Below are 27,436 nucleotides of genomic sequence, written 5' to 3'. Positions count from 1 at the left end.
TGGAGTGTGCCTGTGTGTGATATAAAAATAATATAAACCTAGAGGAAAACCTAAGAATAAATCTAAGGAAAGTTGAACTAGACAAGGACTTGCTAGGTCACTAAAAGCTCTAAGTGTAAGAGAAAAAAGATAAATGTGTTTTGTATTATTTTTCTGTGGTTCCCATAACGAAGTACTGCAGACCTCATGGCTTAAATAACAGAAATGTGTTTCCTTGTAGTTCTGGAGGCGGGATGCCTGTGATCAGGGTGTAGGCAGGGTTGTCCCTTTTGCGACCTGGGAGGCGAGGTCTGTCTGTGCCTCTCAAGCTTCTAGTCCTCTTCCAGCATCTTTGGTGTCTCCCAGCTTGTAGGTGTATCAGCCCCTCCCTGATGTCACTGCCACATGGCTGTCTTCCTGTGTGCACCTCCCCGGGTCAGATTTTCCCTTGTTATAGGAACATCAAACATACTGGATTGGGGATGTTCTTTTATGACCTCATATAATCTTAATTGGGCTTTCCTGGTGGATCAGAAGTAAATAATCCACCTGCAATGCAGGAGACGTGCGTTTGACCCTTGAATTGGGAAGATCCCCTGGAGGAGGGATTAGCAGTATTCTTGCTTGGAGAATCCCACAGGAGGAAAAGTATGTGGGGTTGCAAAGAGTTGGGCATGATTGAGTGACTGAACAATCAGTTCAGTTCAGTTGCTCAGTTGTGTCCGACTCTATTGAACAATAAATTATCTTAATTACCTCTGTAAATTCCCTATTTCCAAATAAGGTCACTTTCTGAAACATTGGGACTAGGTATTGTTTATTTCTTTATTTTGGTGGGAGTGGGGATGAAATTCAGCTCATAACTGGGTTCATCAAAATTAAAAGCACCATTGAGTAAACAAAAAGACAAGTCAAATACTAGGTGAAAACCTTTGCCATACACATAGCTGACAGATTTTACATCTACACTATGTGAAGAATTCTTATAATGCTAACAACCGACCTCGAAGTGAACAAAACATTGAAACAGACAGTTCACAAAAGAAGATACATGAATGGAATAAGCGCATGAAAATATGCTAAATGTATCTGTCTTAGAAATGAAAATTAAACCATAATGGAACTCTACTACACAAATATTAGAATGACAGAAATTGAAAAGACAGACCATATCAAGAGTTGGTGGGACTGTGGAGCAACTGAACTCTCATACATTGACTCTGGGACTGTGAAATGGTATTGCTACCTAACTCAGGTTTGGCTGCTCACCTCCAAAAGCCAGTAATTTGAGAGGCAAGCATCAATAGAAAGGAAAGATGCTTTAATCAGAAAAGCCAGCCATCTGGGGAAATGGTGGGCTTGGGTCCTGAGACCAACTCTGAGGGTTCTATGGGCTAGGAGAGTTTTTAAAGGGAAGAAGGGGGAAGAATCAATGAGTCTTCAAGGTGGGAGTCTGGGTTCTACATCTCCATTGCGTATGGACTGGCTGACTCTCTCTCTTTTTTTTTTTTTTGTTAATTTAAAAAAAAATTTTTTTTAATTTAATTTTAAAATCTTTAATTCTTACATGTGTTCCCAAACATGAAACCCCCTCCTACCTCCCTCCCCATAACATCTCTGTGGGTCATCCCCATGCACCAGCCCCAAGCATGCTGTATCCTGCGTCAGACATAGACTGGCGATTCAATTCTTACATGATAGTATACATGATAGAATGCCATTCTCCCAAATCATCCCACCCTCTCCCTCTCTCTCTGAGTCCAAAAGTCCGTTATACACTGACTCTCTCTTCAGTTGTCTTGCCCCTGCGTGATCTGCTTGCAGGATTGCTTGATGGCCGAAGGGAGGAATCTTAGAGGCAGAGAGTTGGTCTTCTTTTTATCTAAGAAAAGAGTCAGCAGGTCAGAGGAGGCATGGTTTACATTCAGGAGAGCACAGGTCCCGAGTTAGGTTAGACTGCCTGATGATCTCACTAATATAATGAAATGGGCAAACAGGAAAGAGACTAAAGAGCTGCATTCTCCATAGTACCAACGCTATGGAAAACTGTTTGCACCTTGCTATAAAGTTAAACATGCACTTAGCATATGACCCAGCAATTCCACGTCTAGGAATTCACCCGAGATAAATGAAAACCTATGTCTACAGATATGCACTGTACACAAATGTTCGTAGTAGCTTTATTTGTAATAGCCTCAAACTAGAAGTAAGCCAGAACCCTCAACAGGTAAAATAGCTAAATCGTAGTAAATTTAAGCAGCAGATGGCTTCTCAGCAATTAAAAGGAACAAATCACTGATACATGTAAGAAAATGGATGAGTCTCAAAAGCATTATGCTAAAGAAAAAAGTAAAAAATTAGACACTGATATCATTCATATGAAATTCTACAACAGGTAAAAATTAATCTAGAGTGACTGAAATCAAGTCAATGATTATGTAGGGTAGGGATTTTTAATAATTATCTACAAAGGGGTACAAGGGGCATTTTGGGGGGTGATGAAAATCTTGAGCAGGGTGGTTGTTATATTGCTGTTTAAATTAGCAAAAACTAATCAACGCTATGCTAAAAATAAGTGCATTTCATTGTATGTGAATTAAATCCCAATAAAACTTAAAAACTAAACACATACAAATATAGGAAATAATAACCCGAAAGTGCCCCCCTAGTTTGGAACATTAACTATGTGAGAAGCACTTACAAATGGACACTGGATTTTTTACCAGGATCGTTGTTCAAAATTTCACTATTTATGTTCTCCATGAGCATTGAGAACACATATTTCAGCACCTGCCTTGGTATAGGGAAAGATAATGATAATAAATCCCCAGACACCCTTTGTGTAAAGACTTTAGATATTGAAATCCAAAATGTCAATATTGTAAAGTAATATTAACAAGAATATTAAAAGAATCATAAGGGGTATCAGGAAGCTCAACTTTAATATAAATACAGCGGTAGCTTGTGTCCCCAAAGATACAGGCCCTGTGGAAATTTTGCTGTAAGTCAGGGAGAATTTTGATTTATGTTATATACAAAAATATGTCTAGCCATCAGACCAGCTTCTACATATTTGGTAAAATCACATGTCTTTATAAATGCTTGAAATCCCAGAATGCATTTATTTGGTCCTAAACACACAGTTCTATCAGCCTAGGAATCTCTTGAAAGGCACTTTGATTTTATGGAAATGTTTTAAAGCAATTCTTTATAATGGCTTTGTGGTAAAGTTTGTTTCCTGCTTAAAATACGGAAGATTCAACCACATTCTTAATCTTTTATATAACACAGTATTTGGAATTCAGCCTCAAAAACAAAAGAATATTAAACTTACATTTTCTCTCTCGCCTTTAAGTCTCCCAGCCCATGTTCAACTTTCAAATTCCCTTTTGTCTTTCCCTTGCTCTGGCCTTCACTTTGCTGTCTCTTTTTTCTTCCATTCTCTTCCCCCTCCCAATGACATTTCAACATATAAACTCAAAGCATTGTTTCCTGAGTTTGAAAAGCACTAGAACCTGGGAGATTTGCCCATTTCAAATTTGCACCTGCAGGTGACCACCAATATTTACTTTTAGAAGGACACTCCTTCTCACTTGGAGTTAAGGCAACTTTGGGAAGTTGTTTGTAAAGGTTTAGAAGAGCAGCCAATGCAATTTGAACATCAAATAGCATTTTTAGAACAACTGATTGTTTAGCTCATCCAGCAAGAGTAAGAAATAGAAGTTGTAATGGCGTTTCCTTTGAAATTCCAACAAAATCACACCAGAGAACATAGATTACTGGACAGCTATGTTCCTAAATGTTAATGCAATGTTTGAAAATGATTGTTTAAATCTGGGTACTATATACAAGAATGAATACCCAAGTTCCATTTAGAAAAAGAATATTTTAATGACCAGATTATTAAAGATTAAGAATTGTGGTTATGGTTTAAGCACATGCCAATCTCAAGAAACTATAGAAGAAAAGGTAAAGGTGAATAAACTCATGATCACGCTAGAGAATGGGAAGCATTTGTGGATATGAAACTATGAGGAATCTCTGAAATATAAAAGGTGTGTAGGGACTTCCTGGAAGTCCAGTGGTTAAGGCTTTGCTTCCACTGCAGAGGGCATGGGTTCCATCCCTGGTCAGAGAGCTAAGATCCCGCACACCTCATGGCCAAAACACCAAAACGTAAAACAGAAGCAATATTGTAAAAATCCAATAATGACTTTAAAAAATGTTCCATATCCAAAAAAGAAAAAATCTTAAAAAAAATTACGTAGACACAATGAACGAAAATTTCAGCTCAAAACACAGAAATACGATCTATGCCTGAAATGATAGCTGAAAAAGGCAGAATTTTAGGTCATACTGCTGGTAAATGTTAAAAATTGACTGGGGCTGAGGGTGGGCAGGCAAGGGAGGCCTGGTGGCATTTGCCAGTTTCCATGGTATCAATGTTCCCATCATTGCCACTTTCCTTGGAGCCCCTTTAAACTAACTTGATTTTTTAGGTATTTTTCAGGTTTTTATTTCCTAATTTTAGGTTTTCATATTTTAGATTTTTATTTTAGGTACTTATTGGATTTATTTTAGGCATTTATTGGATATACTAGAGAATGTGGCACTTGTTTAACAGACTTCACACTCATGGAAATATGTTCTGAGTGACCTGCAGCTTAAAAACTAGGATCATGCTGGAATCCCAGGCCAGGAAAAAATGGGCAGGTCCCGGAACAGGCCATCAAAGTAGACAGGCAAGGGGCCAGTGTGTTTGGGATACATGGTGGGACAGGTGGGTTCCAACCCCAGGCTGTGAGGTTGGAAGGAGGGTCTTCTTTCAGGATGCCAAGTAACCCGCTGCAGTGCCTCCATACCTGGTCCCATTTCCAGTGCATGTTTGGGAAGGGCAGCTGTTTGGGAGGGATAATAAAGTCTTCTTTTCTGAGTCCTCTCCATGGAGGTTTTAAGATGACAGCTATTCACCTGTGAGTGAGTTGCTGCTACATCGGCTCATATACAGTAATACCTCAGGGAGCAAGAGAGTGTGCACTTCCACAGAAGTGAGTTCTCCAGGTAACTGAAGCTGACTCCTTTATGCCTTAACGTGAGTGGTCATTGATGGAAGCAGTTTAAAAATGTATTACGGGCGTCTCTGTTTTCCTGAGTAGAGTGGGAGTTGTTTGGCCTCCTTTTAAAAACTGTAATAACATTGTACATATCAATCGTTTGTGCCTCAGTGTTTGAGGTCTGGACAACGACTAACACGGCCCAAAATGCTATTTAAATTGTTGTTTCTGCTTTTGATAGTTCTTCTATCTCTCCTTCCTTCTCTCGTATCAGAATTGTCAACGCTTCCTAAAGCCATGTGTGCCTTTTAACATCTGCATTTTTTTCTATCTACTTCTCTTTATCTCTCTTTTTTATAAACTGTAATAAGGAGGAGGAATTGTTCCTAACCTTCTTTACATATTGTGCGTTTTGGTCCAGAAATGCCAAATCTTTTAAGAGATGGCACAACTTTGAGTCCTTGGCTTGATTATACAACTTTGAGCTTCATGGCATGTCAATTTTGCTGTATTTAAGGGAGAGCTATTCTGTGGATAGCAGCTCAGAATTGCAAATATGACATGTGAATGATATGGTAATTTTAAGGAATGTCTGTGTTGATTTGAAGACTGTGTGCCATAAATCTGAAATTTGAACTTTTGAATGTATTCTCGGTGGCTCAATGGTAAAGAATCCGCCTGCGATGCAGGAGACTCAGGTTCAATCCCTGGGTCGGGAAGATCCCCTGGAGAAGGGAATGCAACCCACTCCAGTATTCTTGCCTGGAGAATCCCATGGACAGAGGAGCCTGACAGCCTACAGACCATGGGGTCGCAAAGAGTCTGACACAGCTTACTGACTAACACTTTCACTTTCATTTCAATTTGGTATGCTAGAAAAAGTACTGAATTAATGTAGCAATCTTTTTTTAAAAAAAGTATTGTAATCTCAGTTAAGAATTTAACTGAAAATATAAAACCCAAGTGATTTCTATATAATAAATTGAACTGTAAAGATAACTTGTGTGTGATTCTGAATTCACAGATAAAGTATTTTTAATTCCTCCTTTAAAAAAAGAAGTGCACATAACCAAGTTGATGAGTCCTGACTAAGAAGGACGTGGTGGGGGAGGGCATTCTCTGAAGAAAGACTTTGAGCTTTCCAGAATAAGTAATAGCTTTGTCTCTGCAACATAACATAATCTTTATTTTTAATTTTTTAAATTTTATTGGAGGTATAGTGGCTTTACCAGAGAAGGCAATGGCACCCCACTCCAGTACTCTTGCCTGGAAAATCCCATGGACGGAGGAGCCTGGAAGGCTGCAGTCCATGGGGTCGCTGAGGGTCAGACACGACTGAGCAACTTCACTTCCACTTTTCACTTTCAGGCATTGGAGAAGGAAATGGCAACCCACTGCAGTGTTCTTGCCTGGAGAATCCCAGGGACGGGGGAGCCTGGTGGGCTGCCGTCTGTGGGGTCGCACAGAGTTGGACACGACTGAAGCGACTTAGCAGCAGAGTGGCTTTACAATGTTGTTAGACACCTGTACATTTTATATGGAATCAAGAACAAAAGATTTTAAAAATCAAGCAAAACATAAAAGCTAAAAACATTAAAAGTAAAAAAAAATAAATTTATTGTAAAAGGGATAAATAATAAAGAATCAGTTCAGTTCAGTTCAGTCGCTCAGTTGTGTCCGACTCTTTGCGACCCCATGAATCGCAGCACGCCAAGCCTCCCGTCCATCACCAACTCCCGGAGTTCACTCAGAATCACATCCATTGAGTCAGTGATGCCATCCACCCATCTCTACCTCTGTCGTCCCCTTCTCCTCCTGCCCCCAATCTCTCCCAGCATCAGAGTCTTTTCCAATGAGTCAACTCTTCGCATGAGGTGGCCAAAGTACTGGAGTTTCAGCTTTAGCATCATTCCTTCCAAAGAAATCCCAGGGCTGATCTCCTTCAGAATGGACGGGTTGGATCTCCTTGCAGTCCAAGGGACTCTCAAGAGTCTTCTCCAACTCCACAGTTCAAAAGCATCAAATCTTCGGCGCTCAGCTTTCTTCACAGTCCAACTCTCACATCCATACATCACCACTGGGAAAACCATAGCCTTGACTAGACGGACCTTTGTTGGCAAAATAATGTCTCTGCTTTTCAATATGCTGTCTAGGTTGGTCATAACTTTTCTTCCAAGGAGTAAGCGTCTTTTAATTTCATGGCTGCAATCACCATCTGCAGTGATTTTGGAGTCCCAAAAAATAAAGTCTGACACTGTTTCCAAAGAATAAAGACCTTTTAATCTAAAATGAAAGCAAGTAAAACAAGCTAAGGAATAAGTGTTAAGTACACATATCCTGGGGCTTCCCAGGTGGCGCTAGAGGTAAAGAACCTGCGTGCCAATGCAGGAGAGATGGCGGTTAGACTTCTGGGTCTAGAAGATTCCCCTGGAGAAGGGCATGGCAACCTACTCCAGTATTCTTGCCTGGAATATCCCATGGACAGAGGACCCTGGAGGGCTACAGTCCATGGGGTCGCAGAGTTTAGACATGACTGAAGCGACTTAGCAAGGATGCACATATCCTGGTAGGGGGCGGGGTGTGGGGGTGGGTGCAGCTTTGTTCTGGATATGACAGTGCTAGACAAGTGAATTCCATCTAAGGTATAATTCCAGCAAAATCCTCATCCTTCGTCCCAACCTGGCTGAGCAGGTCTGTCTCTCTCCTGTTCTCTCTGCCAGGTGTTGAGGTTAGCAGATATACTGGTCCCAGAATGTTTCTACTCCAACTCTTATTTTTCATCCTGGATGTCCTTGAGAAGAAAGGCTTAAAAGAAATTACCAAGTCCGTCACATTCCAAATAAAGGAAGTGCCAACTCATACTTGTACACAGGTATCAACTCCTCGTGGCTGGCAGGGTTAGCTTCTAGACTGTTGTTATTCAGTCACTCAGTCATGTCTGACTGTTTGCGACTCCATGAACTGCAGCATGCCAGGCTTTCCTGTCCTTCCCTACCTCCCGGAGTTTGCTCAAACTCGTGTCCAATGAGTTGATGATGCCATCCAACCATCTTATCCTCTGTTGCCCCCTTCTCATCCTGCCCTCAATCTTTCCCAACATTGGAGTCTTTTCCAGTGAGTCAGATCTTGGCATCAGGTGGCCAAAGTATTGGAGCTTCAGCTTCTAGATAGAGCTAGCCTTCAGATTCTTATAACCTGGGATTGAAATCTGGCCCAAGCAGTTAACTACCTGAGTGACTTTAGAGAGATCATATCATCTCCAGGATCCCCAATCTCCTAGACTGTAGAATGGGGCTATTTATGCCAACTTCCTCAGATGATCACCAGGACCACAAGAGAGAATGAATGGAAGGCTTATAATTACACTGGACACACATACATGAGTTGCCAACAGTGTTCTAAATTGCCATTGTGCCATGTTTTAATTTAAATTTATTCTTAGAATCCTTGTAACTTACAGCCATCCTGAGAGCTGGTTATGTTAACATCATGCTTACTGTATGTCAAGCCCTGTTATACACTTTACATGTTTTAGCTAATTTACTGCCCCAGTAGCCCTGAAAGGAAAGTGCTAATATTTATAATTATGCCTTTTTATTATGCATTATTATGCCTACCTCTGTCTTTGTCTCTTACTCTTTAACATCATGAGTCGTTTATTAGTTATTCAGTGCCTCTCTGGTCCACCTGAAAATTCGAAATGACACAGCAGTTTTATTTGTGATAGGCAAAGTTGGAAATAGTCCAAATGTCCTTCAAGGACTTCCTGGTGGCTCAGGCGGTAAAGTGTCTGCCTACAATGTGGGAGACCCACGTTCAATCCCTGGGTCAGGAAGATCCTCTGGAGAGGGACATGGCAACCCACTCCAGTACTCTTGCCGGGAAAATGCCATGGACAGAGGAGAGTGGTAGGTTACAATCCATGGAGTAGCAAAGAGTTGGACACAACTGAGCGACTTCACTCACTTGTCCTTCAAGGGGTGTCTGGTTACACCCACACCTTGAAATGTATTTCAGCAATAAAAAGTAAATGAACTATTATGTCAGTTGACATCATAGGTGGACCTGAGGGCATTATAGGAATGCACACAGTCATTGTCAAAGGGTAGGATGCTGTATGATTCCACTTTTAAAACATTCCCTAAATGGAAAAAGCGTCAAGATGCATAACGTGTCAGTGGCGGCCAGCAGTTGGTGCAGGGGAGGGAAAGAAGTTGTTCAAAGCGGTTGCTTTGCAATCAAGAGACAGCCCCATGCCTCGATTATTGGGGTAGTTAGATGAAATGATATGCATGATGAAATGTTAGAATTAGACACAAAGGTATAAAATATGGGTACATCCAAAAAAAAAAAAATTCAGCCCCATCACGTGGTTAACCGTGCCGTGCCCAATCAACCACCTGGCCTTAACGACGTGCTTTAATTAGAAAAGATACCACCATCCGGGGGGCTGGCGATGAGTACACAGACCTCTCTACTATTTTTGCAACATTTTGTATGTACGTGTGCTTAGTAGCACAGTTGTGTCTGACTTATTGAGAACCCATGAACTGTAGCCCGCCAGGCTGCTCTATCCTTGCGATTTTTCAGACAAGAATGCTGGAGTGGGTTGCCATTAAATCAATAATTACTTCAAATTAAAAAATGCAAACTAGGAATCATAAGTAAGATGAACCTCTAGGTTTCCACTAACAACATGCTTACGTAAGAAGGTACTGTTTATAAAATATTTCCACATGCATCATTTCAAGAGGGTTTATAGCAAGCCTCTAAAATAGGTCAGAGGAGAAATATTTCCCAGGCAAAGAAACAGGCTTGAAAAAGTTAATGGCAAAGGACTCACAGGTGACTAAAATGAGAGATCTGTGAAAGGAACATTGTCCTTGTTTTCCAAGTCCATCTTTGTCTGCTGTACAAAGATTGAACAGGCACAATATAAAGTGATGCATTGTATCAAATTCTGCTTGTTATCTGGGGCACCCATGCTCTTACGTTCTCCTGTCTAATTCCACACCTACCTTCTTGCATCTGGACAGTTTCTAGCCACCACTCAACATTGTGCTGAGAAAAACACAGCCTCCAAGTGGAAACAACTTCCCTGCCATTGTCTGCAGGAGGTCTCCATGGCTTCTCTGCTTCAATTAAGATAAACCTGCGGAGACACACCAACCTCATTTCTCTTCTGAGTCACCCCAGGTACCAGTGCCAGCCACAGATGGGATTGCCTGTCGGTTGACCCACTCACTGCCTCACCCAGTCCTGCGCCCACTTCTCTGTCTCTCTGTGAGGCAGCCAGGATTCTTGTTTCTAATCTGAAGTTGTGTGAAGAGTCTAATTAATCCCCGGAGTGTGAGAAAGAGGTGTCTGAGTTGAGAAATCAAGGTTATCCCTATCTTGCTCAGTGGAACAGTTATGGGCAAACAAGCTGTTCCTCTCATATTTTTGCAAAGCAAATTTATGTTCACTAACTTTGGTTCTCGTTGTAAATGAGAAGTGTGTGAAGGTCTAGCCATGTGCTTTTCGCCATATGGGCTCCCATATGTTTTCCTCCTTTGCTTGCGTACATTTTCGCTTTGGCACGCACATATGCCTGTATTTTTGCAACTTAACAATATTAAAACTAATCCCATTTATGCTCCTTTTGGGTGAGTTGATTGAGTCATAAATCCCTGTGAATTTCTTCTTTGGGAGACTGAAGTTCTTTTGTGTGAGCAGGGGGAGGGCAGAGCATCCTGGCAGAGGGATGCAGGCAACCAGCATCAGTGTGGAGCTGATGTGGCTGATGGCCCTGACCCCGGCTCCAAAGTGATGAGTTGAAGCCTGGGGAACTAGGAATGTGGGCTCAATGCCTTGAGAGTATCCTTGTCTCTTCCTCCCTCAGGAGAAGCCCTTATTAGGAAATAGAGAATAATCCCCAGAGTTTTCTTTCTAAGGGACCAGGTGAAATAACTTACCTTAGCACAAGCGATCATGAGATCTTGAGCTGTGATTCTTCATGTGTGATTATATTTAATGCTTCTCACTCTCTTAACACCAAGTTGATCAACAATATAGATCAGAAATAAGGCTGCCCTGGAGTAACCTTACCTTCTTCCTCGGACTTTTTTGATTATAAAAATAGGAATGGATATTAACATGTATTATACCGAGTGGAAAAAAAAATAAAAAGCATAGATATCACTTTGCCAAGAAAGATCCAGATAGTCAAAGCTGTGGTTTTTCCAGAAGTCATGTACGGATGTGAGAGTTGGCTCATAAAGAAGGCTGAGCACTGAAGAACTGATGCTTTCAAAGTGTGGTGCTGGAGAAGACTCTTAAGAGTCCCTTGGACAGCAAAATCAAACCAGTCAATCCTAAAGGAAATCAGTCCTGAATATTCATTGGAAGGATTGATACTGAAGCTGAAGCTCCAGTACTTTGGCCACCTGATGCAAAGAACTGATTCATTGGAAAAGACCCTGATGCTGGAAAAGACTGAGGCAGGAGGCTTGCGACAGAGGATGAGATAGTTGGATGGCATCACTGACTCAATGAGCATGAGTTTGAGCAAACTCCAGGAAATAGTGAAGGACAGGGAAGCTTGGTGTGCTGCAGTCCGTGGGATTGCAAAGTCAGACATGACTTAGTGACTGAATGGCAATAGTAGCAAGTGAAAAGCCCCAGTAACTCAAATGCAAAATTGGAATTGGAAATGCCACCCACTATCTGTTGTAAGATGGTGTTCTTTCTTTTGCATTAATTCATTCCTTTGTTTGACGCATTAAGAATATTCGTTTCCCTCTATAGCAACAATGGTGTGTAAAGCAGATGTAATTCTTGCCCGAATGGCGCTTATAGCCTAGTCAGGGAGATAGTCATTAGCTGGATCATCAAGAATATGTAATTTCTGAGTGTAGCAATTGCTCTAAGGATGGGCGACAGAGTGGTGTGAGCTAGACGAGGTAAGTCTTTCCTGAGATAGTGATGCTTGAAACAGACATAGGAGATGAAGAGGAGGGACTTCTCTGGTGGTTCAGTGGTTAGGACATGCTTCCACTGCTGGAGACAGGGGTTTATCCCTGGTCAGTGAACTAAGATCCCACAAGCCACACCTCATGGCCAAGAAAAGGAAGATGAATAGCAGTTAAGTATGGGGATACAGTTCTGTGATAGAGCCGGGCCAACTGGAAGCCTTCCAGGTGAGGGGAATAGCACGTGTGAATGCCCTGAGGTGACGGGGCTGTGGCTTTTCAAGAAACAAAAGAACCTTGTCCTTTTATTTCTAAGTCATTTTTTTTTTTATCAGAAGAAAACTCATCCTATGTGTATTTTCATATGACTGGGAAAGATCAGAAATATTTCAGTTGCATTTTACCTGACTTAATTGCTAATGCAGAGAACGTGCATTTTTCCCCTATGACAAAGTAATGTTTTTTTTTTTTCAATTTTCCTTTTAATTCAAGTATAGTTGATTTACAATAGTTAGCAAGGGGGAAAGCAGGGAGGAGGTATAAATTAGGAGTTTGGGATTAACAGATACACACTCTCTGCGTGTGCATGCCTGCTCAGTCACGCCCGATCCCCTGTGACCCCATGGACAGTAGCTAAGCAGGCTCTCTGTCCGTAGGATTCTCCAGGCAAAAATAATGGAGCGGGTTGCTACTTTCTACTCCAGGGGATCTTCCCCATCCAGAAATCAAACCTGGGTCTCTTGCATTGCAAGCAGATTCTTTATTGTCTGAGCCACCAGGGAAGCCTTCAGATATACACTATTATATATAAAACAGATAACCAACCTACTGTGTAGTACTCAATATTTTGTAATAACTTATAAGGGAAAAGAATCTGAAAAAAAAAAAAAAAAACAAATGATGTATGTGAAACTGAATCACTTTGCTGTACACCTGAAAGACCCACATCTTGAATATGCAGATAGCAGGAGAGACCATGGGTTGGGGTTGGGGAGTCAGGGGCTGGATCATAGAGTCCTTTATAGAATTTGGTCTTTATTCTAAAGTCACTAGAATATGCAAAAATGAGATGTTCTGGCACCAGGATTTAACAAGGAACATGGCATGTCTGATCTATTCATTATCTATGTAAATCTGCTGGATCACTAAACCTTTGTCTCCATTTCCCCACTATCAACCAGGCAGGAGTCAGTAGGAATATGCCGTTTTACAGAGGCAGGGTAAAGGGAATTTGGAAGTATCTATTCCAAATACTCTTTAGATGATAATGTAAGAAGGGATATTAACATGTATCTAGCAAGTGAAAATCCCAACTAACTCAAAAGTAAAATTAGAATTGGAAAGGCATCCAGGGCTGCCTGCCGTATGTTGTAAAGCGTTCTCTATGCTGTTGCGATATCAAATTATGCCATTGAAATCAGTTGGACACTGATAAAATTGAGACTGGCTTTACAAGTGCTGTAGATCTAATTGGCCTCAGCGGTGGGTCCACAGTGACTTTTGCTGCTGAACAAAATTTGTACGCTTCAATAGAAAATAACCAGCCTGGCTTCACACTCACGCACCTTGGCCACCTCTGGAGATAATGGACTTTAATTTAGGCATGGGGCTCCTACATCTGGACAGCTGTTGAAGGAACATCAGAGAGGTTAGCTTCCTCCTTACTTCCTGGATGGGCACCCTTGATGGTGGACGGGAAGCATCTCAGGGCCAGCCAGGAGCGCTTGTAACTCTTAGTATTCCTTCTGCACAGCAGTTTACCTCTCTTCCTAAAAGCCTCTGTATCTCCAGGACCAAAGTTCCTCTCTATCACCTGTTCTTGCTCCAACTGTTTTAAATTGGGTCTCTACTATTTAAAGCCAGAGTAGTTCCGGTTAAATTCACCATGTGCTGTACAGGCAGTGTGAGCCAGCTGAGCCTAGTATGGTCCCTGCTCTGAGCTCAGAGGGGAGTGAGGAGGGACTCGTAAACATGATGTTGCCACGTGGTGTGGTGAGGGTCTCATCACCAAGGAAAGGCTCTTCCTTATAGAAACCAGACAGTGAGGGAGCTGCAGGGGGTTCCCAGTAAATTTCATGGCAGGCCACTGTCTCCATCATGAGTCAGGGACCCATGGGCGTTGGGAGGCCCTAGGAGTTGTCTAAGGAGCTTTGGGTTGCTAAGGGGATTCCACGCTTAAATCAGTTAGAATCAGGCTGAGACAGACACATGGACTCTGGCTCCGAGTCTTGCAGCAATTAGTGATGACCAAGGGTTCCTCACCACCTCCATGTATCATGTACACAGCATCCATCCAGGTGATCCCATGGGCTGTGGAGCAGACTTGCCGCTGAGGATGAAAGAGCAGCATCTGCCAGCCTCCATACTTGCTCAGCTCTCTGGCTGCTCTGGCATCAAAGGCGTGGTTTATCTTAATCAACTGACTCACTGGTTCCCTGACTTTTCCTTGAGATGGTGAGCTCCATCCCACCCAGAGAAGATAGCTCTCCCCTCCCCACACAGAAGAGAACAGGTAAGGGGTTTAAACATCGGTGATGTTCCCAGCACCTGGCCTGTTCCCAGCACCAATGCCTGTGATTAGAGGCCTCCTATGAATGACTGAATGCTTACGCATCAATCCTATACCTGTCTTATAGAAGCTGGAGGAAATGAGGGGAGAGGTAGGGTAGTAGAGATCCTCTGAGACTAGCCTCCAGATGTTAGGAAGCAACGTCTGGGTGGTAAAGGGGGAGTTTGGTGCATGGAGTGAAGGCTGGGTAGGGAAAGTGAAGCTGAATGCAGCCTCTGAACCTCAACACCAAATTAAATCTCAGAGACAGAGTTTCAGGTTCATTGGGAAAGGATAGCTTCATTGCTTTGCCAAGAAAAGGGGACTACAGTGGGCTGATGCCCTTAAAACTGTGTCTCAACCTGGAGGCGTTAGTGAGGAGTTTCATAGTAATGGTGCAAAGAGGAGGGTGTGATCAGCTCATGGACATTGTTCTGATTGGTTGGTGGGGAGGAAACTCGAAGTCAGCACCATCAACCTTCCTGTCCCAATGCGTTTGAGGTCTAGTGCTTGTGGGCACACAGTTAACTGCTCCTACCTGGAGGGGCTTTCAGTATCTACAAAAGAGCTCAAAAATAATTTTTCTCTGTATCCCTTGAGAGGGAAGCAGGACCCTGCCCCCAAGGCTCGCTATTGTTCCTTGACTGCTCCTTCCTCATCACTGCATATACCCCCACCCTTCTCTATTAGCCACTGTTTGAATCTGCCTATTGAAACTCGGGAAAGTCACAGAGGCTGAATGAAGCCTATTTTCTGTAATCAAGAAATAGGGAACACAGAAAGGCTTTTATGGCCTGGAGCCCCACAGGGTCCTGCTTGGTTTCACAGACACTCAAGTCTGATCTGCATTAGAAGGTTGGGGGCACTTCCAGTCTTATCCCAAAGTGCTTTTCTCTCTTTTCCCCACCATCTCTCCCAGTCCATCCTTCTCTAAAACTGCCCACCATGCTAGAGACCAGGTAGTCTTACTGCTGAGGTTTCTTTATGCCACAGTTTTACCCAAGAGCGAGGCTCCTGCCAGACTGGGTCTGCAGAGGGTGGTGACCCATGATGTGGAAGGTGGTCCTCATCTCCTGACCGTCCCTGTCCTTGCGGAGAACCTCTGACTTTTGCTGGAAAGCTCAGTAGCTTTATAAACGGGGTGCACTCAGAGTGGGGATGACTCACTTTAGCACATACTGTTCAATTTGGACATATCGTACAAGTGAATTTAGCATCTTATGCTCATGAATCTGTGAGATGCTGCAATTTGGGGCTCCCATCCCTGCCAGCGTCTCCATCCGGTCTTCTTCCTTAGAGCACTGGCCTTCGTAGTCTTCCCCAGTGCTAGGTCTTACCTCCTCAGGGAAGAGGTCAAGGTGTGACTCTAGAAAAGATGGCAGAGGTGGGGGACATTCTTGCCTTCTTCAAGATAGTGAAAGTGAGTGAAAGTGAAAGTCCCTCAGTCCTGTCTGACTCTGCAACCCCATGGACTGTATAGTCCATGGAATTCTCCTGGTCAGACTGCTGGAATGAGTAGCCTTTCCCTTCTCCAGGGAAATCTTCTCAACCCAGGGATCGAACCCAGGTCTCCCACATTGCAGGCAGATTCTTTACCAGCCGAGCCACAGGGAAGCCCAAGAATACTGGAATGGGTAGCCTATCCCTTCTCCAGGGGATCTTCCCAATCCAGGAATCGAACCAGGGTCTCCTGCATTGCAGGCAGATTCTTTACCAACTGAGCTATGAGGGAAGCCCTAAGATAGTGACTGTGCTTGATTACTGCTTCTGTTCCTATGAGAGGCAGAGGAGGGATGGAGGAGACAGGAAGTCACATTATGATATAAAGTGGAGGATTTAATTGGAGAGGGGCCCTCCAGTCTTGGAATGGCCCAGCCTCTGAGAGGGAACCCCCACTGGACGTGAGAGGGATCAAGGGGAAGTGAAATCTTGAAGCTGAAAGAGTTGCCGCTTTGAACCTGGGCTTCCCAGCTGGAGGATGTGAACGGCTCCCACACACGGAACTAGAGCTGTGAGGAGGTGCCGGAATCTGATCTCCCCTGGACCACCTGAAGCAAAGCCCAAGGCCCTCACCCCACGCCTGGCAGCCTGCAAAGCCTCATTAGTGAGAAGAGGCGGGCACTGAAGCCCTTCCTGTCTTTTCATTTTGTTTTTCCCTTTTCTTATTTTATCAACAGTTTCCCCATTTCAGAATCACTTACTGGTGAGTCACTCCCTCGGGGGTGCTACAAATGGTTTCTTTTAATGATTCTCTGGATGATTTTGCTTCTTAAGAGCAACATTTAGTGAAGTAACTGATGTAATCAGAACTGCCCGTCCTCTGCTTCCAGAATTCTCTTCCTCCCCACCTTCCTTCTGCTCAGCTTACCTCCCCTCTCCACACTACTGCCGGCCAGAAATGCTTTCTGCTCAAGACTCCCTTGGGCCTCCTCCTGCTCCACTGAGCCCCTGCTTATGTGTCCCTGCACGCTTGGAACCGGATGCAGTAATTACCTCTGCAGTGAAAAACTTTGTCTCCCTTGTGGGCAGCAAGGATGCTCCCAGCACTGCTAATGAAGGAAGGAGCCTTATTTTCAGAGCATCACTGACTGCAGGGGGCCCCCGGATATCAGTCCACAGGTTATCTGGAGGTTCCTCCTCCGGGGCCAGGCTGCACACCTTGCCATTCCTTCTCCCCCTCCCAGCACCCCTCTCAGTCTTTTTACTCCTGCCTCTGCTCCAAGCTGCCCACAACCCTCTGAGTATCTTTCCTTCAGCACTTCCTGTCCCCAGGGGCCAGAAGGGGGCTGGAGCAAAGGCATGGCCATATACTTTGAGCTGTAGTTTAAGAATCTCCCAGTGTTCCCAGCATGTCTGACAGCAACTAAGGTGAGATGTACCTGGAGCTTCAGGAGCCGCCTCCAGCTGGAGGTGTACTCCTGGGAGCCCAGGTGGTTTAGTTCCCAGCAGGATTCCAGAAGGGACCAGGAGTCACCTTTGTGCTGAGGCATCGGACTGGCCCGCCTGCATGTCCATATCTCATGGCATTGCTGCGGCAGATTGCCTGACCTGTGCAATCACATCTCACCTGCCTTTACTCGTAACATCTATTTATGCATCTTTTTTTTCCCCCCTAAAAGTTGCAGGTATTCAGCAAACTGAATACACACACACACACACACACACACACACACACACGTTTTCTTGGTGGTTTTGCGGTAAAGAATCTGCCTACAATGCAGGAGCTGCAGAAGACATGGGTTTGATCCCTGGGTACGGAAGATCCCCTGGAGGAGGGCACGGCAACCCATTCCAGTATTCTTGCCTGGGGAATCCCATGGACAGAGGAGCCTGGTGGGCTACAGTCCATGGGGTTGCAAAGAGTTGGACACAACTGAAGCAATTTAACAGGGCATATATATACATATACCGTTATTTTTCAGATTGTTTTCCCATATAGATAATTACAGAGTACAGAGGAGAGTTCCCTCTGCTGTATAGTAGATCCTTGTTGGCGGTCTATTTGATATATGTATGCATGCTAGGTAGCTTCAGTCATGTCCGACTCCTGGCAGCCCTATGGACTGTAGCCCACCAGGCTCCTCTGTCCATGGGATTCTCCAAGCAAGAATACTGGAGTGGGTGGCCATTCCCTTCTCCAGGGGATCGTCCCAACCCAGGGATCAGAGCTGCACCCTTTAGGTCTCCTGCATTGGCAGGCCTGTTCTTTCCCATTTGCACCACCTGGGAAGCCCATTTTGTATGTAGGCTTTTTATATGTAGGTAGTGTGTCTATGTTAATCCCAAACTCCTAACTTAAGCCCCTCCCCCACACGTTTTCCATTTGGATCCTTCCAGCTTTGTGTCTCTGGACATCCTGCATGAAGTAGTACCTGCCGAGTCTTTGTTCAGGACCCTCTTGACTTCTCATTGTCTCCATGCTTTGACTACACATTTGATCCTGTAAAACACTGCAATGACATTGCCATCATTGTCACCCCTGTCATCACCAAAATCATCCCTTCAACGTAGTGATTTGCCACACTGATTTAATCTCATATGGTGTTCACAAAGATTTTCTGTCTAAATGTGGACAGAAAAATAAATTAAGACAGGAAGTAACCTATGCATTTTATAGAGGGAACCTGGACTGGTTAAACAGGTGGCCACTGGAAACAACATTCTTTCAATTATTTATTTATTTATGCACTTGTTCAATTACTCAAGAAAGAATTAGTGAGTGGATCTTATGTGTCAGGTACTCTGTGTGATGATGGGGTTAGAAAGATAAATAGCAGGATACTTTGCCTCAGGGAGCTCCATTTAGTGAAAGATGCAGGCATACTAATATATAGTTACAGCACAATATGGTACCTCTGTGTTCACAGAACAGGATCATTTCATCCAACTGAGAAATATGGGGGAATCAGGGATGGCTTCTTGAAGAGGTGACTACTAATATGACTCAAAAATCGGTCAGAGTTTAGTCAAAGGAAAGGGAACGATGTGAGTGAGGTGGATAAGAATATCCCAGGTGATGAAGGCAGAAAAATTAAAAAGAAAAATGTAGAAATAAGAGCTTACATGACCAACCTAGATAGCATATTAAAAAGCAGAGATATTACTGTGCTGACAAAGTTCCCTCTAGTCAAAGCTATGGTTTTTCCAGTAGTCATGTATGGATGTGAGAGTTGGACTATAAAGAAAGCTGAGCGCTGAAGAATTGATGCTTTTGTACTGTGGTGTTGGAGAAGACTCTTGAGAGTCCCTTGGACTGCAAGGAGATCCAACCAGTCCATCCTAAAGGAAATCAAACCTGAATATTCATTGGAAGGACTGATGCTGAAGTTGAAACTCCTATATTCTGGCCACCTGATGTGAATCACTGACTCATTGGAAAAAACCCTGATCCTGAGAATGATTGAACGCAGGAGGAGAAGAGATGAGAGAGGATGAGATGGTTGGATGGCATCAGCAACTCGATGGACATAAGTTTGAGTGAACTCAGGGAGATGCTGAAGGATAGGGAAGCCTGGTGTGCTGCAGTCCATGGAGTCAGAAAGAACTGGACACGACTGAGCGACTGAAGAATTTACATGGTGTAATTGGGAATGTATAAGCAGCCTAGTGTTGCTGGGGCTTAGCAAGTGAAATTTTTGTAACCTGAATGAAATTTAGGACCACCTGTAGCTGGCCCAACTATAACTTTGCATTACAAGGAATCAAGTTTGGTCACAAGAAGAGAATAAACATATTTTAAGACAAGCTAACTCTTTACCAAAATCTTTCAAAGTGGCCCCAACAAGTGTTATGTAATAGCTAGTGAAATAGTTGAATGATGTTTTTACCTGTCTTTTCTCTGTATCTAATGAAAACCCTAGATCAGGGGTCCTGAACCTCCAGGGTCTAATGACTAACAATCTGAGGTGGAGCTGATGTAAAAACAATAGCAGTAAAGTTCATGATAAATTAATGCATTTGAATCATCCTGAAACCATCTCCCCCACCTCTGGTCCATGGACAAATTATCTTCCATGAAATTGGCCCCTGGTGCCAAAAATTGTTGAGGATCACTGCACTAGGCCATCAGATCTCTGCTTTCTTACCTAATCTATATATCTGTCTTCTCTTGGTCCAGTGGTAGCTTAACTTTCTAAGGTAAATTGACCTAGCTTGCTGACTTCTGAGTCTGCAGCTCTACTCATTATCCTGATCACCACAAAGTCTCAGAACCAAGACAACATCTATACTTTGTTATATATGTATGTATGTGTTTCTGTCCACATGACGCTGATGTCAGATGGGGTTTATGTAGGGTATGGAAGGCAACTTATAAGCTGCTGAATGGACAGTGAATAGAAGGTAAGGACATGGTCTTTTTTAAAAAGTCATTTTTTGTGTTTTCATAACTTACGTAAAATAAAATGCAAGCACTTGCAGTGTGGACCAGTGAGGGTTTTTTTCTCCCAACTTTACTGAGCTGTAATTAACATAAACACTGAATAACATTAAGGTATACAGCACAAGGCCATGCATAGATCACAACAGTGAGTTTAGTTAACACTCATCCCCTCATTTACCTAGACGGTTTTTTCTCATAAAGGGAATTTTACGATCGACTCTCTCAGCAACTTTCAAACATACCATACAACAGTGTTAGCTATAGTCACCAAGTTGCACACTACTTCCTCAGAACTTACTTTATCTTATTACTGGAAGTTTGCACCGTTTGACCATCTTCATCCAATCTTCCACACAAACCCCCCCCCCCCCAACCTCTGGTAACCACAAATCTGATAACTTTCTATGAGGTTTTTTTTTTAATGTTTTAGATTCTCCATATAAGTAAGATCATACAGCATTTGTCTTGGTTTGACCTGTTTCATTTAGCATAATACCCTCCAGATCCATCCATAACTGGTGTATACATGCTCAGGTACTCAGTCGTGTCTGTCTCTGTGGTCCCATGGGCTGCAGCCCGCCAGGCTCCTCTATCCATGGGATTCTCCAGGCAAGAATATTGGAGTGGGTTGCCATTTCCTCCTCCAGCTCTAACTTGTGAGTTTTGACAAATGTATGCATGCCTATAACCACCACCTTAATTAAGATACAGCATGTTCCCTTCAATTCAAAAAGTCCCCTTATTTTCATACCCAAATCTTACCTCTACCCCACCTGAAGGCAAACACTGACCTTGTTTCAGCTGCTATGTACTAGACTTTTCTCTAGAGTTCCATAAGCACACAACACACGCAATATATTTATATTCTAGAAAAATAAACAAAATTTATACAATCTGAGACCATATATTTTCATTTCAGACTCTTTTCTTCAGCTTTTGTGTCTCATTCATGTTTTTTGTATAAGTTTTGTTGTTGTTGCTAAATGGTGTTCCGTTATATGAATATACCAGTATTTACTTGCTTATTTGCCAGTTAATGCACAATGATTTTTTCTACTTTTTGGCTATTATGAATAAAGCTGCTATGTACCTGGTCTTCTCATGGACATGTATTTTTGATTCTCTTGGGTAAATACTTAAGAGTAGAATTGATAAGTCATATAAGTTTACACTTAACTTTACAAGAAATTTCCAAATGCTGTTACAATCTTTGGAAAATAGTATTTCCATTACTATCAGCACTGTATAAAAATTATTTCATTAATATCATATACTATAGATGTATATCCATACACAGAGATAATTTTATTATTCAGTTTGTGTATAACCATACTGAATTGTTGGCTTCCTCAAAGTTTATAAAACCAAAAGTGAATAATCAGTTCAGTTCAGTTCAGTTCAGTTGCTCAGTCCTGTCTGACTCTTTGCGACCCCATGAACTGCAGCACACCAGGCCTCCCTGTCCATCACCAACTCTCAGAGCATACGCAAACTTATGTCCATCGAGTCAGTGATGCCATCCAACCATCTCATCCTCTGTCATCCCCTTCTCCTCTTGCCTTCAATCTTTCACAGCATCAGGGTCTTTTCCAATGAGTCAGTTCTTCACATCAGGTGGCCAAAGTATTGGAGTCTCGGCTTCAGCATCAGTTCTTCCAATGAATATTCAGGACTGATTTTTTTTAGGATTGACTGATTTGATCTCCTTGCAATCCAAGGGACTTTTAAGAGTCTTCTCCAACACAACTAAAAGCATCAATTCTTTGATGCTCAGCTTTCTTTATAGTCCAACTCTCACATCCACACATTACATGGAAAAACCATAGCTTTGACTAGATGGACTTTTGTCAGCAAAGTAATGTCTCTGCTTTTAATATGCTGTCTAGGACAGTCATAGCTTTTCTTCCAAGGAGCAAGCGTCTTTTAATTTCATGACTGTAGTCACTAACTGCAGTGATTTTGGAGCCCCCCAAAATAAAGTTTCTCACTGTTTCCAGTGTTTCCGCATCTATTTGCCATGAAGTGATGGGACAAGATGCCATGATCTTAGTTTTCTGAATGTTGAGTTTTAAGCCAGCTTTTTCACTCTCCTCTTTCACTTTCATCAAGAAACTCCTTAGTTCCTCTTCACTTTCTGCCATAAGGGTGGTGTCATCTGCATATCTGAGGTGATTGATATTTCTCCTGGCAATCTTGATTTCAGCTTGTACTTCATCCAGTCTGGCATTTCTCAAGATGTACTCTACACATAAGCTAAGTAAGCTAACTCCTTTCCCAGTTTGGAACCAGTCCATTGTTCCATGTCCGGCTCTACCTGTTGCTTCTTGACCCGCACACAGATTTCTCAGGAGGCATGTAAGGTAGTCTGGTATTCCCATCTCTTAAAGAATTTTCTACAGTTTGTTGTGATCCACACAGTCAAAGGCTTTGACATAGTCGATAAATCAGAAGTAGATGTTTTTCTGGAACTCTCTTGCTTTTTCCATGATCCAACAGATGTTGTCAATTTGATCTCTGGTTCCTCTGCCTTTTCTAAATCCAGCTTGAACATCTGGAAGTTCTTGGTTCAAGTACTGTTAAAGCCTCACTTATAGAATTTTGAGAATTATTTTGCTAGCGTGTGAGACGAGTGCAATTGTGTGGTAGTTTGAACATTCTTTGGCTTTGCCTTTCTTTGGGATTGGAATGAAAAGTGACCTTTTCCAGTCCTGTGGCCACTGCTGAGTTTTCCCAATTTGCTGGTACATTGAACGTGTCACTTTAACAGCATCATTGGACGTCTTTAGATGGTCAACACAGAAATCAGATTGATTATATTTTTTGCAGCCAAAGATGGAGAAGCTCTATACAGTGAGCAAAAACAAGACTGGGAGCTGACTGTGGCTTAGATCATGAACTCCTTACTGCTAAATTCAAACTGAAATTGAAGAACATAGGGAAAACCACCAGACCATTCAGGTATGACATAAATGAAATCCCTTATGATTATACTGTGGAAGTGACAAATAAATTCAAGGGACTAGATCTGATAGACAGAGTGCCTGAAGAAATATGGATGGAGGTTCATGACATTATACAGGAGGCAGTGACCTAGAAATTCCACACGAAAAACAAGTGCAAAAAGGCAAAATAGTTGCCTGAGGAGGCTGTACAAATAGCTGAGGAAAGAAGAGAAGCTAAAGGCAAAGGAGAAAAGGAAAAATATACCAATCTGAATGCAGAGTTCAAAAGAATAGCAAGAAGTGATAAGAAAGCCTTCCTTAGTGATCAATTCAAAGAATTAGAGGAAAACAACAGTATGGGAAGACTGGAGATCTCTTCAAGAAAATCAGTGATACCAAGGAAATATTTCATGCAAAGATAAGTACAATAAAGGACAGAAATGGTATGGACCTAACAGAAGCTGCTGCTGCTGCTAAAGGGATCTTCCTGACCCAGGGATCGAACTCAGGTCTCCTGCATTGCAGGCAGAGGCTTTACCCTCTGAGCCACCAGGGAAGCGCTAAGTCACTTCAGTCATGTCCAACTCTGTGCGACCCCATAGATGGCAGCCCACCAGGCTCCCTCGTCCCTGGGATTCTCCATGCAAGAACACTGGAATAGGTTGCCATTTCCTTCTCCAGTGCATGAAAGTGAAAGTAAAGTCGCTTAGCTGTGTCCGACTCTTCGCGATCCCATAGACTGCAGCCTATGGATCCTCTGTCCATGGGATTTTCCAGGCAAGGGTACTGGAATGGGTTGCCACTGCCTTCTCCAACAGAAGCAGAAGATATTAAGAAAAGGTGGCAAGAATATACAAAAGAATTATACAAAAGTATCTTAATGACCCAGATAACCACGATGGTATGATCACTCACCTAGAGGCAGACATCCTGGAATCTGAAGTCAAGTGGGCCTTAGAAACCATCACTACAGACAAAGCCAGTGGAGGTGATGGAATTTCAGCTGAGCTATTTCAAATACTAAAAGTGAATACTACCAGATTTTAATATTATTTTTCATGCATTTCCAATATTTTTTTCTTTGTATATTTCATTCATGAGGTTTAAAAATAAAGCTTCCCTATGAGTTGTTCCCTTTATATAAGTGGCCCTTTTTCAGAATTTAATGTTTTTAATCTTGCATTCAACATTATCTGACATTAATATTATATTTATTGCTTCGATTTTTAATACTAAAAGTCATTTGCTCATCTTTAGAAGAAACATCTGTATTATTCTGATTAGGTATATCTTTTATAAACAGAACTGAAATGTATTGTGCTTTCTGCTTTTTTTAATCTACTCTGAGCCTTTCTTCTTAATAGGGAGTTTAACCCACTTGCAGGTATGATTAGAACTGACGTGTTTGTTCCTTGTCATCTTTTTGTTTTCTGCTTTTGTTCTGTCTTGTAGTCTCTGTGTTTTATTCTCTGTGCTCTTTGAAATACATTTTTCCCCTTTTATCCTCTATAGTTTTTGTGAAATGAATATATCATGCTTCTATTCATCCTGGTACTTACATGTAGATTTTCCAGAAATGTTTTTAACCTGTGTGACTCTAATTATTCAGGCCAAGCAAAATGCTTTCTCTTGTGCTCCTATTTGAGACGAGAATTACAGGAGCCACTGCCCCCCACCAACCTCATCCTGCCTCAACACTCTGAGGCTTTATCAAAGTCACATTTTGAACTTATAATCCAAGACTATGTATATTGTGACATTTGTACTCTCAGTTAGCTTAATTGTCTGATTTATTGCAATTCTGCAGCCTCATCTCTTTAAAACCCAGTTCTCACTACTCCTTTCATGAATCCCTTGTAGGAACCATTTGTCAATCTGTCCCATTGTTTCCTCTCAAAGTTGTTTAGAATACATTTTAACAAGCACACCAAAAAGATGTGTGAATGCTGTCTTTTCCGATTGTTGATATATTTCTTCTTTCATGTGGTAAATATTTATTGAAAATCTGTTTTGCAACTGCAGCTGTAGTAGGTGCTGGAAATACAGTAAGAAGCATGCACAGCATCCTTCAAGGAGCAGACATCTAGGAAGACCTTTTTGTTGCTACCAAGTGTGATTTGGCATCTCTCCTGAGTATGAAACCCAAAGGTCACCATCTTTATCCTCAAAATTCCTGTATTACTGTCTCCTTAGATCAATATTTGGCCTTTGGAAGGCAGAACACCGAGGCCTTTTCCAAGTCTTGGAATTTTATGGCTAATTCATTTGCTGCTTCGAGGTATGAACACATTCCTGTCTATATCTTTGGGTTTAAACCTTTTTCCTGAGATGCGGACATGGGTCTTGTGCTCAGTTCCTCCTCTTGTGTGAAAAGTGAGAGTGTTAGTCACTTGGTCGTGTCCAACTCTTTGCAACCCCTTGGATGGTAGCCCTCCAGGCTCTCCTTCCGTGGAATTCTCCAGGTAAGAATACTGGAGTGGGTTGTCATTTCCTGGGTCAGGGGATCTTTTCAACCTAGGGATTGAACTGGGGTCTCCTGCATTGCAGGTAGATTCTTTACCATCTGAGCCACCAGAGAAGTCTGGGGCTCCCTTGATCAGGCACAAGGAACTGAGTATTGACTGAAAACTCGATTGTTGGTTCTATGCAGTTTGTTCTGAGGAACACTAATTATACCCAAGTTGACTCTCTACTCCCTTTCTTCATACCCGTCATCTTTTTTTTTTTGGTTCCCTCTTGCTCATTAAATTCTTCTATTTGTCTTTTTTTATATATCCTTGGAGAGCTTCTCAGCTTTATATCATTTATATCATTGATTTGGTTTTCTGAAGTTTCACATCTCGTGTGTTCTAAGCCCAATATAGATTTTAAATTTCATTGTTGTTTTAAGCCTCCTTGCTCGTTTTCCTTATCTACCTTCTTGGACTTCTGAATTCATCTTGTTAACTTTACTTCTCAGACCTTATAGCATTATCTTTCAGCTTTGCCTCCGTAAGTCCTTTTATGAGGCCATCTTTTGAGGTTGCTAGACAGTTTTTTAAAATTTTTACTAGGGTCCTGGGAATCAATTTTGTTTTAATTTTGATAAAATATACATAGCATTAATCTTATATTTTAGTCATTTTACGTGTATACTTCAGTAGCATTAAGTGCATACACAATGTTGTACAATGGAAGCAATTTTTAAAGTACACTCTTCCTGAAATTCTTATGTCTTTCTTTTTCTTTTTTTCTGCAACATTCTTTCAGTATGTACTCTCAAAAAATGGTAATCTTCCACTGGTGGACAGTGAATAAAGGGTACATAGGAAATGGCAACCCATTCCGGTATCCTTGCCTAGAAAATCCCATGAACAGAGGAGCCTGGTGGGCTACAACAGTCCATAGTGTTGCAAAGAGTTGGACAGGACTGAACACACATGCATACATCCATACATAGAGGAAGAAAAATGGTACAATCTTGTGGTAAGCTGCCACCTCCTTGCCCTGACTCTCTGCCTCTGGATAATGTTTTGATGCCCTTTTAGTTCTACTCCTGAAATATGTATGGCAGTGTCAAGCTCTTGGTTCATTTCCCAGCATCTCACTGGCTTCTCCCTGTTACATGTCTGCTTTATTGAAATGGTGCTTTTTCCATCATCCTCTGGAATTTCTGATTCACAGTCATGATAGACGAAGTTGCATAAATGAGGGTCCAGGAATAGGTATCTGCTGATCGGCTTTGAAGCTGCGCTGGTATTGCAATTCCACTGTGCTGTCTTAGAGAATCTAGTATGGCAGCTAGCCTCCTAGAGGCCCCAGTGCTCTCCTCCGTCTAATATTCGTGTCCACATTGCACAAGCACTGGCTTTGTGACCGCAGTATACACCTGAGCGGCAGCATGTGACCCGCAAGGCTAAGTAATACAGATACCTTTGCTCTGTTTCTTGCCTCTCTCTTGGACAGCTGATTCTGAGGGAATGCAGGCGGCCATAACACGAGGGCACAGGGTCAGGTCCTGCCTCATCAAGCACTGACTTGCCAGGCACAGAACCGAGTCACCTTGGGAGCAGGTCCTCCTGCCCCAGTCGAGCCTGCAGGTG

The 27,436-nt window shown here is 42.4% G+C and overlaps 1 protein-coding gene across 3 annotated transcripts in view; it reads left to right on the top strand.

The window, feature by feature from the left end:
* The window catches only part of OPCML (opioid binding protein/cell adhesion molecule like), a 509,467-nt gene that overhangs the window by 410,593 nt on the left and 71,438 nt on the right, over positions 1-27,436 (top strand). The gene's annotated exons all lie outside the window — the stretch shown is intronic.

This window comes from Capricornis sumatraensis, chromosome 8 (genome assembly GCF_032405125.1).
Source record: "Capricornis sumatraensis isolate serow.1 chromosome 8, serow.2, whole genome shotgun sequence".
NCBI classification, from domain to species: domain Eukaryota; kingdom Metazoa; phylum Chordata; class Mammalia; order Artiodactyla; family Bovidae; genus Capricornis; species Capricornis sumatraensis.
The sequence above is the reverse complement of the archived record's forward strand: the minus strand, read 5'-3'. Positions and strand labels throughout refer to the sequence as shown.